Raw genomic sequence first — 9,288 nt, forward strand, 5'->3', positions numbered from 1 at the left:
AAGATAGTTGATAAAGCTTCTTTGAGATGGTAATATTTCAATGGAGTCTGAAAATATGAGAAAGAGCTGGCTGTACATGAAATGGAGGGAAGAGAATAGTGGCTAAACAGAACAGCTTGAGCAAAGTCAGGCTTCTAGGCCTTGGCAATAAGTTCAGGGGCTTCTTCTTTCATTCTTTCACCCTCTCTCTGTCTCTTCATCCCTTCCTTCATTCCTTCCTTTCTCTTTTTTGACATAATTAGACAAGATCTGATTTCCATTAAGAAGATGCTCTTGTTGCCATGTGAAGTATGGATTGAAAAAATAAAGTAAAAGTGTTAGTCACTCAGTCATGTCTGACTCTTTGAAACACCACGGACTGTAGCCTACCAGGCTCCTCTTGTCCCTGGAATTCTCCAGGCAAGAATACTGCAGTGGGTTGCCATTCCCTTCTCCAGGGAATCTTCCTGACCCAGGGATCAACCCAGGTCTCCTGCACTGCAGGCAGATTCTTTACTGCAGAATGATTCATCTGAAACACCAGGGAAGCCCAAAGTATGGATTCAGTCACTTAGTCATGTCTGACTCTTTGCGACCCCCTAGACTGCAGCACACCAGACTTCCCTGTCCATCACCAACTCCTGGAGCTTGCTCAAACTCATATCCATTGAGTCAGTGATGACATCCAACCATCTCTTCCTCTGTTGTCTCCTCCACCTGCCTTCAATCTTTCTCAGCACCACAGTCTTTTCCAAGGAGTCAGTTCTATGAATCAGGTGGCCAAAGTATTGGAACTTCAGCTTCAGCATCAGTCCTTCCAATGAATATTCAGGACTGATTTCCTTTAGGATGGACTGGTTGGATCTTCTTGCAGTCCATGGAACTCTCGAGAGTCTTCTCCAACATCATAGTTCAACAGCATCAGTTCTTCAGCCCTCAGCGTTCTTTATAGTCCAACTGTCACATCCATACATGACTACTGGAAAATCATAACTTTGACTAGATGGACTTTGTTGGCAAAGTAATATCCCTGCTTTTTAATACGCTGCCTAGGTTGGTCATAGCTTTTCTCCCAAGGAGCAAGCACCTTTTAATTTCATGGCTGCAGTCACCATCTGCAGTGATTTTGGAGCCCAAAAAGAAATAAAGTCTGTCACTGTTTCCATTTTTTCCCCATCTATTTGCCATGAAGTGATGGGACCAGATGCCATGATCTTCGTTTTTTTGAATGTTGAGTTTTAAACCAGCTTTTGCACTCTCTTCCTTCACTTTCATCAAGAGGCTCTTTAGTACTTCACTTTTTGCCATAAGGGTTGTGTCATCTGTGTATCTGAGGTTATTGATATTTCTCCCAGCAATTTTGATTCCACCTTGTGCTTCATCCAGCCTGGCATTTCTCATGATGTACTCTGCATATAAGTTAAATAAGTAGGGTGAAGATACACAGCCTTGACATACTCCTTTCCCTATTTGGAACCAGTCCATTGTTCCATGTCCAGTTCTAACTGTTGCTTCTTGACCTGCATACAGATTTCTCAGGAGGCAGATAAGGTGGCCTGGTATTCCCATCTCTTGAAGAATTTTCCACAGTTTGTTGTGATCTACACAGTCAGAGGCTTTGGCATAGTCAAGAAAACAGAAGTAGATGTTTTTCTGGTATTCTCTTGTTTTTTCTATGATCCAGTGGATGTTGGCAATTTGATCTCTGGTTCCTCTGCCTTCTCTAAATCCAGCTTAAACATTTGGAAGTTCACAGTTCATGTACTATTGAAGCCTGGCTTGGAGAATTTTGAGCATTACTCTGCTAGCATGTGAGATGAGTGCAATTGTGTGGTAGTTTGAACATTCTTTGGCATTGCCCTTCTTTGAGATTGGAATGAAAACTGACCTTTTCCAGTCCTGTGGCCACTGCTGAATTTTCCAAATTTGCTGGCATATTGAGTGCAGCACTTTCACAGCATCGTCTTTGATTTCACAGCATCGTCTATATCGATTTGAAATAGCTCAACTGGATTTCCATCACCTCCACTAGCTTTGCTCATAGTGATGCTTCCCAAGGCCCACTTGACTTCACATTCCACAATGTCTGGCTCTAGGTGTGATCAATGGTGATCACACCATTGTGGTTATCTGGCTCTAGGTATGATCAATGGTGGTCACACCATTGTGGTTATCTAGGTCATTAATATCTTTTCTGTACAGTTCTTCTGTGTATTCTTGCCACCTCTTCTTAATATCTTCTGCTTCTGTTAGGTCCATACCATATCAAAGAGTCCAAAATGCAGTACTTGAGTGCAATCTCAAAAATAACATAATGATCTTTGTTCATTTCCAAGGCAAGCCATTCATTATCACAGTAATCCTAGTCTATCCCCCAATCAGTAATAAAGAAGAAGCTGAAGTTGAATAGTTCTATGCATATTTACAGGACCTTCTAGAACTAACACCCAAAAAAGATGTCCATTTCATCATAGTTAACTGGAATGCAAAAGTAGGAAGTCAAGAGATACCTGGAGTAACAGACAAATTTGGCCTTGGAATACAAAATGAAGCAGGGCAAAGGCTAACAGAGTTTTGCCAAGAGAACGTATTGGTCATAGCAAGCAACCTTTTCTAACAAGGGAAGACTCTACACATGGACATCACCAGATGGTCAACACTGAAGTCAGGTTGATCATATTCTTTGCAGCCAGAGATTGAGAAGCTCTATACAGTCAGCAAAAACAAGACTGGGATATGACTGTGGCTCAGATCATGAACTCCTTATTGCCAAATTCAGACTGAAATTGAAGAAAGTAGAGAAAACCACTAAACCATTCAGGTATGACCTAAATCAAGTCCCTTATGATTATACAGTGGAAGTGAGAAATAAAATCAAGGGATTAGATCTGATAGACAGAGTGCCTGAAGAACTATGGACAGAGGTTCGTGACTTTGTACAGGAGACAGGGATCAAGACCATCCCCAAGAAAAAGAAGTGCAAAAAGGCAGAATGGTTGTCTGAGGAGGTCTTACAAATAGTTGAGAAAAGAAGAGAAGCTAAAGGCAAAGGAGAAAAGGAAAAATATACCCTTTTGAATGCAGAGTTCCAAAGAATAGCAAGAAGAGATAAGAAAGCCTTCCTCAGTGATCAAAGCAAAGAAATAGAGGAAAACAATAGAATGGGAAAGACTAGAGATCTCTTCAAGAAAATTAGAGATGCCAAGGGAACATTTCATGCAAAAATGGGCTCAATAAAGGACAGGAATGGTATGGATGTAACAGAAGCAGAAGTATGGATTAGAGATACCATTTAGAAGCATGCCAAGCAAGAATGGCTGTGTCTCAGACTCTGCATTTTCATTGTTTTGTTTTCTTTGGATGTCCTCTTCCTCCTGAGTGTAAGCTCCACCAAGGAAGTACTTCTTATTTTGTTCACTGCTGTACCCCCAGCACCTAACAGCGCCTGCAACAGTCGGCACTCAAAACAAATGTGTTGTTATTGTTAAGTAAGATAATCAGCCTCCTGAAGAATACTCTTGAAATACTTATTTTAACACTCCAAGAGAATGATCAGGATAAATTAACAAAAACATTATCTATGGTGGGGATTTGCTTGTCCTAAGAATTCTCAGCCTCACTCTGCTTTCAAGCAAAGATTTAATATCTAGAGGCAGCAGTAAGATTGCAGATCACTAAGGCTTCATTACCTTTACAAAACAGACTACAGGGCATTTACTCCTGCGCTCTGAAATATTATCATAAAACCAAACCTCACTTGTCAAAACAAACAAGCAAAGTAAATTCCGTGAGGCATTATAGCCTCAATAGCAATTGCATTATTTTTACAAGCTAATTCATAAAACCAGATAATTCATAATGGCACACTCCTTCATAGATGTGAATGTCTGAGACTCTACAGCATTAATACATCAATGCAGATGTGTAAATAACTAGACTGATCCCTCAATAAAAGTGTTTTATTCTCATCATTATTGAATAAATATGCAATCTGAATAATTTACTTCTTCTTTCCTCTCTTGAAATAATATCTCTAAAGGTGAAAATTCAGATTCCGAAAATTAAGAAAAACTACATTCAATTACAGTCTGCCAAACTTCAAGAGAGGAATATGAATAATAGCTAATAACCGTAATAGTAATAAGAATAAAGTACTTGGTATGGAAGACTCACTACTTCATATGCCTCAGCCAATTAGTCACCCAAACTTTTTCGATTATTCAAGTATTTTGATGTTATGCAAGGAAAACATATGAATAAATTGACTGCATTTTTCTTTTCTCATTCAAATGTTTTTACTCAAAGTTATTGCAACTTTTAGAGGAGTTTTTGCTTTTAAAGGCTACTTATGCACAGCATGCTTTGATTTGATTCATTGTCACAGTAAAAAACATTATCAGTCATTTGGCTAATCTCTCTCTCCTACCCTATATGTGCATAGGATAAGTAAATCCCACAGACACTAACATAAAATAACACTTAATATGCAAATGATCATTTCTGTTCCAAATTTCTTTCATATTCCAACTTGTGTAAATATAGGAAGAGCCAAACTGGTTTGAGATCCAGCTGGAGTCTTCAAAAGAATCATTCTTTATATATATTATGTAGAAAAATAAACTCATTATAAAATATAGAAATATGTATCTTGATCATTATTAAGGGCCCACAGGGTCATGTTTCCAGTTTCAGTCGATCAGAAGTCCTCACCCGAGGTCAAGCACTGGAATTAAAAGAGCTCCTAAAATTAGAGTTTCTACTTTATACTAATGACAGCTTTGTTTCCAAGACTTAATCACAACCATAGGTCTGTATCCAGTAGGTGTAATGGGCCTTATTTCTTGATCCCTGGACAACATCTGCCTCATTTGGAATGTAAATTGGTATTTCCGTTTGAAATGATCATCTGTTTCTAAAGAGCCGTTTTCAAACCAGTGTTTAGTAGGAAATATTTGACTAGCCTAAAATACAGTGTAATGCGAACTGAGGTGTGGGGTGGGAGGAGTGCTTGAAAAGGTGACAGATTATTGAATTGAATTGTGAAGAGAAGAAACAGGATTTAAAATAAATGGAATTGGAAAGAAATGAACAATATCTGCAAGCGCTCTTGAAATAAGACTCTATAATATAATATGAATTTGTTCTTGAAAATACCTTGACTTGAAAGCTTTTGAAATTCTTTGATGGAAATTGCTATATGAGTACAAAGCATTAACATTATTAGTAATTATTGTTATAAAACATTAGTTGAAAATAGCAACACGGGAATTTCCAGCAAGTTTCACAAGTGTAAATATCACATATCCTGCTAACGTTTTGCAAACAAATGAATGAACATATAGGCCAATTATTATTTTTACTCTTTTGGCACCTGGAGAACACACATTACAACCAGATGAGGAAAACTACGAAATGTATCAAGCTGCATTCGCTGGTTTAGAAACAGGGCTCTTAAAAGAAAATGACTTCATTGCCTACTGTGATTCCATTTAATCCATCTCATATATTCAGTAGTGTCATTTTGATCACCAACTACTTTCCAAGCCTCATGCAAGGAACAACGGTCAACAGGGCATCTGAAAAAGTCCCCACCTTCAAGAAGCTAAGAGCTCGGAATATTTACTCAAGTTTAACTGCCTTTATTATTAGTGGGTATAGTAGGAACAGTATTGTTATTACTGGATTTTTTTTTTTAAGTTTTTATTTATTTGGTTTTGGCTGTGCTGGATCTTGGTTGCTGCATGTAGGTTTTCTCTAGTTGTGGCGAGTGGGGGTCCTCTTCGCTACAGGGCTTGGGTTTCTCATTTCATCGGCGTCTCTTGTTGTGGAGGACAGGTTTTAGCCATGTGGGCTTCTGTAGCTGCAGCATTTGGACTCAGTAGTTGTGGCACTAAAGCTTAATTGCTCCGTGGCATGTGGGGGTCTTCTGGGACCAGGAATTGAACCGGTGTCCCTTACATTACAATATCTTAACTTCTGGACCACCAGGGAAGCCCCTCTTTATTACTGTTTGACTGAGTCTCAACTAGAGTAAAAATATGAAATGTTTAATTTCTGGGCTTCTTGATATGCAGCCAAAGAAATTTCGGCCTTCCTTAGGACGGTCCGGCAGGGGATGGGCATGGTTCTCTATCTTCCTCCCAAATACAATGCAACTGTTTATCATTAAGTCTTAATAGGATGGGCTATTTCAAAGGACCTCTTACCTTTAACAATTTCTGCTGCTGCTGCTGCTAAGTCGCTCAGTCGTGTCTGACTCTTAGCGACCCCATGGACTGCAGCCTTCCAAGCTCCTCCATCCATAGGATTTTCCAGGCAAGAGTACTGGCTTCGGGTGCCATTGTCTTCTCCACTCTAGACCAAAATCTGGCCTCAGTGCATTTTTTAAGGGAGCCCCAAACCCCAGGAGAAGTAAATACAATAAACAGTCAATGAAGATTCAACACTTAAGGGCCAAGATTGAGTGGAAATCCACAGGAGAGGTTCCTAACCCAACCCCAGGGACTTGGAAGAACTGACACAGGGGGTCATGTATACACAAGGAAAAACAGTATGTAGCTTCAAGTTCCTCAAGTGTATCCTGTGTATTGTTCAAATCAGGAAATTTCCCTCCAATCTGAACAGTTATCCTGGGATTCTCTCAATTTTAATTCCCACTTCTGTATTGTCAGAGTTTTAAAGGAGCAAAGGATAATTCCAGGAAGGATAATTCATCTTATTTCTACCAGGGGAGTTAATTATCCCCTGAACAGAGGAAGATCTCTGGTTTTAAGAGCTTTGTAAACGCAACACAAGGATGAGTTGGTGAAGTAAAACGTTCCTGGGGTAGGGGGGAGAGGAACAACCCAAAAAACAAAATGAGGAGAACGCCACAATACGTACACCAGGGTAGAGACAAGGAGAACCACAAGCTAATCTTGTGACTCCGCTAATTAGATGCTGGGGCTTTACACAAAAGCAAGGTGTGAGGAAGTTGGAAAGGACCCACTGGAATGGCACGCAAACCCGGACTGCGAAGTCTAGAGAAACTGGAAATATTTACTCTGCCAAAAGAAAGCTACGATGCAGTTTTGAGTCCGTGTGTCAGCATATAAAGAGGAGTGAAGGCAGGGACCACTGAACAAGCTGAAAGGGTCGGACGCCAGCAAGGGGATTAAGGTTATGGCGGTTCCAGGAATAATCACTTGTTCACATGCTTGCAGGAGGCCAGTAACCAGATATTGGTGATTTGATTACTGCCCGGGCAGAGGAGGTCAAGACCCCTGACACTGGAGCGAACCTCCCCACCCCCTCGGGAGCCATTTCTCCACAAGTCACAGGCCCCTAAGACAAGAACCTCATTCCAGCTCCTCTGCTCCCCCAGGCAACTCCACACCCTGGCCAATCACCCACATCAATAGCAATGATCCGGAGCTCAGAGGACAAGCCGCAGTCGGATTTCCAGTAAGTGACGGGCACAAAGCAGGCAGGACTGCTTTAGGGACTTTCCATTTTTTCTTTCTTTCTTTTTTTTGCTTTTCTCCTTAGGAATAGTTTAAAGATTCTGATTCTTTGTGTTTTTAAATAATAAAAGAAACACAAAAATGAAATCATACAAAATTCAAAACAAGCCAGACGTCCATAAAATATAGACCTGCCTTACCAAATATGGTGGTCGACAGCCTCACGGGGTTCAAGCACATGAAATGTGGCTGCTCCAAACTGAGACATACTGTCAGCCTGAGATACACCTGGATTTTCAAGACGCTGGATGGAAACAAGATCGTCAAAGATGACATTTGTAATAATTTTATACTGATTATATGTGGAAGTGATGTGTTGGATATATCAGATTAAAAGTATATACTATTAAAGTTAATGCCATCTGTTTCTTTTTTACTTCTTAAAATGTGACAACTAGAAATTTTAAATTGATGTGGTTCACTTACGTGACTCCTGTTACATTTCTGTTGAGCAGTGCTAAGACGGAAGATGAAATGTAAGTTTCCTTTTCCCCTCAGCGTTCCTGTCCCCAGAAAAAGCACTTGTAATATTTTATGTATTCTTAAAGGCTTTTTTGATACGCAGGCAGTTAAAAATGAAGCCATTTATATGTTTCTGTCTTTGTTTCTCACCCAAGAGCATGCCTAAGAGATTGCTCAGTGTGTGTTTGAATGCAAGTCCCACACTGTTTGCTCTTGCTGGGTGCCTGCTGCCTGTCGTTGTACAGTCTCTAAGTCCCGTCCCACCTCTTGCAACCCCACGGACTGCAGCCCACTAGACTCCTCCATCCCTGGGAAGTTCCAGGCAAGAACACTGGCGTGGGCGGCCATTTCCTTCTCCAGAGGATCTTTCCGACCCAGGGATCGAACACACGTCTTCTGCATTGGCCAGTGGATTCTTTACCACTGAGCCTCTAGGGAAGCCTGCCTGCTGTGTGAATGTCCCCCGAATTCATCTACTGTTTTTTTCTTTATAGAAGTTCAGTTTTTTCACATTTCTATTTTTGTTTTTGTTTTAATATAAATTTATTTATTTTAATTGGAGGCTAATTACTTTACAATATTGTAGTGGTTTTGCCATACATTGACATGAATCCGCCAGGGGTGTACATGTGTCCCCATCCTGAACCCCCCTCCCACCTCCCTCCCCATCCCATCCCTCTGGGTCATCCCAGTGCACCAGCTCCAAGCATCCTGTATCCTGCATCGAACCTGGACTGGTGATTCGTTTCACATATGATAATATACATGTTTCAATGCCATTCTCCCAAATCATCCCACCCTCGCCCTCTCCCACAGAGTACAAAAGACTGTTCTATCCATCTGTGTCTCTTTTGCTGTCTCGCATACAGGGTTATTGTTATCATCTTTATAAATTCTATATATATGCATTAGTATACTGTATTGGTGTTTTTCTTTCTGGCTTACTTCACTCTGTATAATAGGCTCCAGTTTCATCCATCTCATTAGAACCGATTCAAATGTATTCTTTTTAATGGCTGAGTAATACTCCATTGTGTATATGTACCACAGCTTTCTTATCCATTCATCTGCTGATGGACATCTAGGTTGCTTCCATGTCCTGGCTATTATAAACATTGAACATTGGGGTACACGTGTCTCTTTCAATTCTGGTTTCCTCAGTGTGTATGCCCAGCAGTGCGATTGCTGGGTCATATGGCAGTTCTTTCATCAAGAGGCTTTTGAGTTCCTCTTCACTTTCTGCCATAAGGGTGGTGTCACCTGCTTATCTGATGTTATTGATATTTCTTCTGGCAATCTTGATTCCAGCTTGTGCTTCTTCCATCCCAGTGTTTCTCATGATGTA

This window comes from Bos indicus, chromosome 9 (genome assembly GCF_029378745.1).
Source record: "Bos indicus isolate NIAB-ARS_2022 breed Sahiwal x Tharparkar chromosome 9, NIAB-ARS_B.indTharparkar_mat_pri_1.0, whole genome shotgun sequence".
NCBI classification, from domain to species: domain Eukaryota; kingdom Metazoa; phylum Chordata; class Mammalia; order Artiodactyla; family Bovidae; genus Bos; species Bos indicus.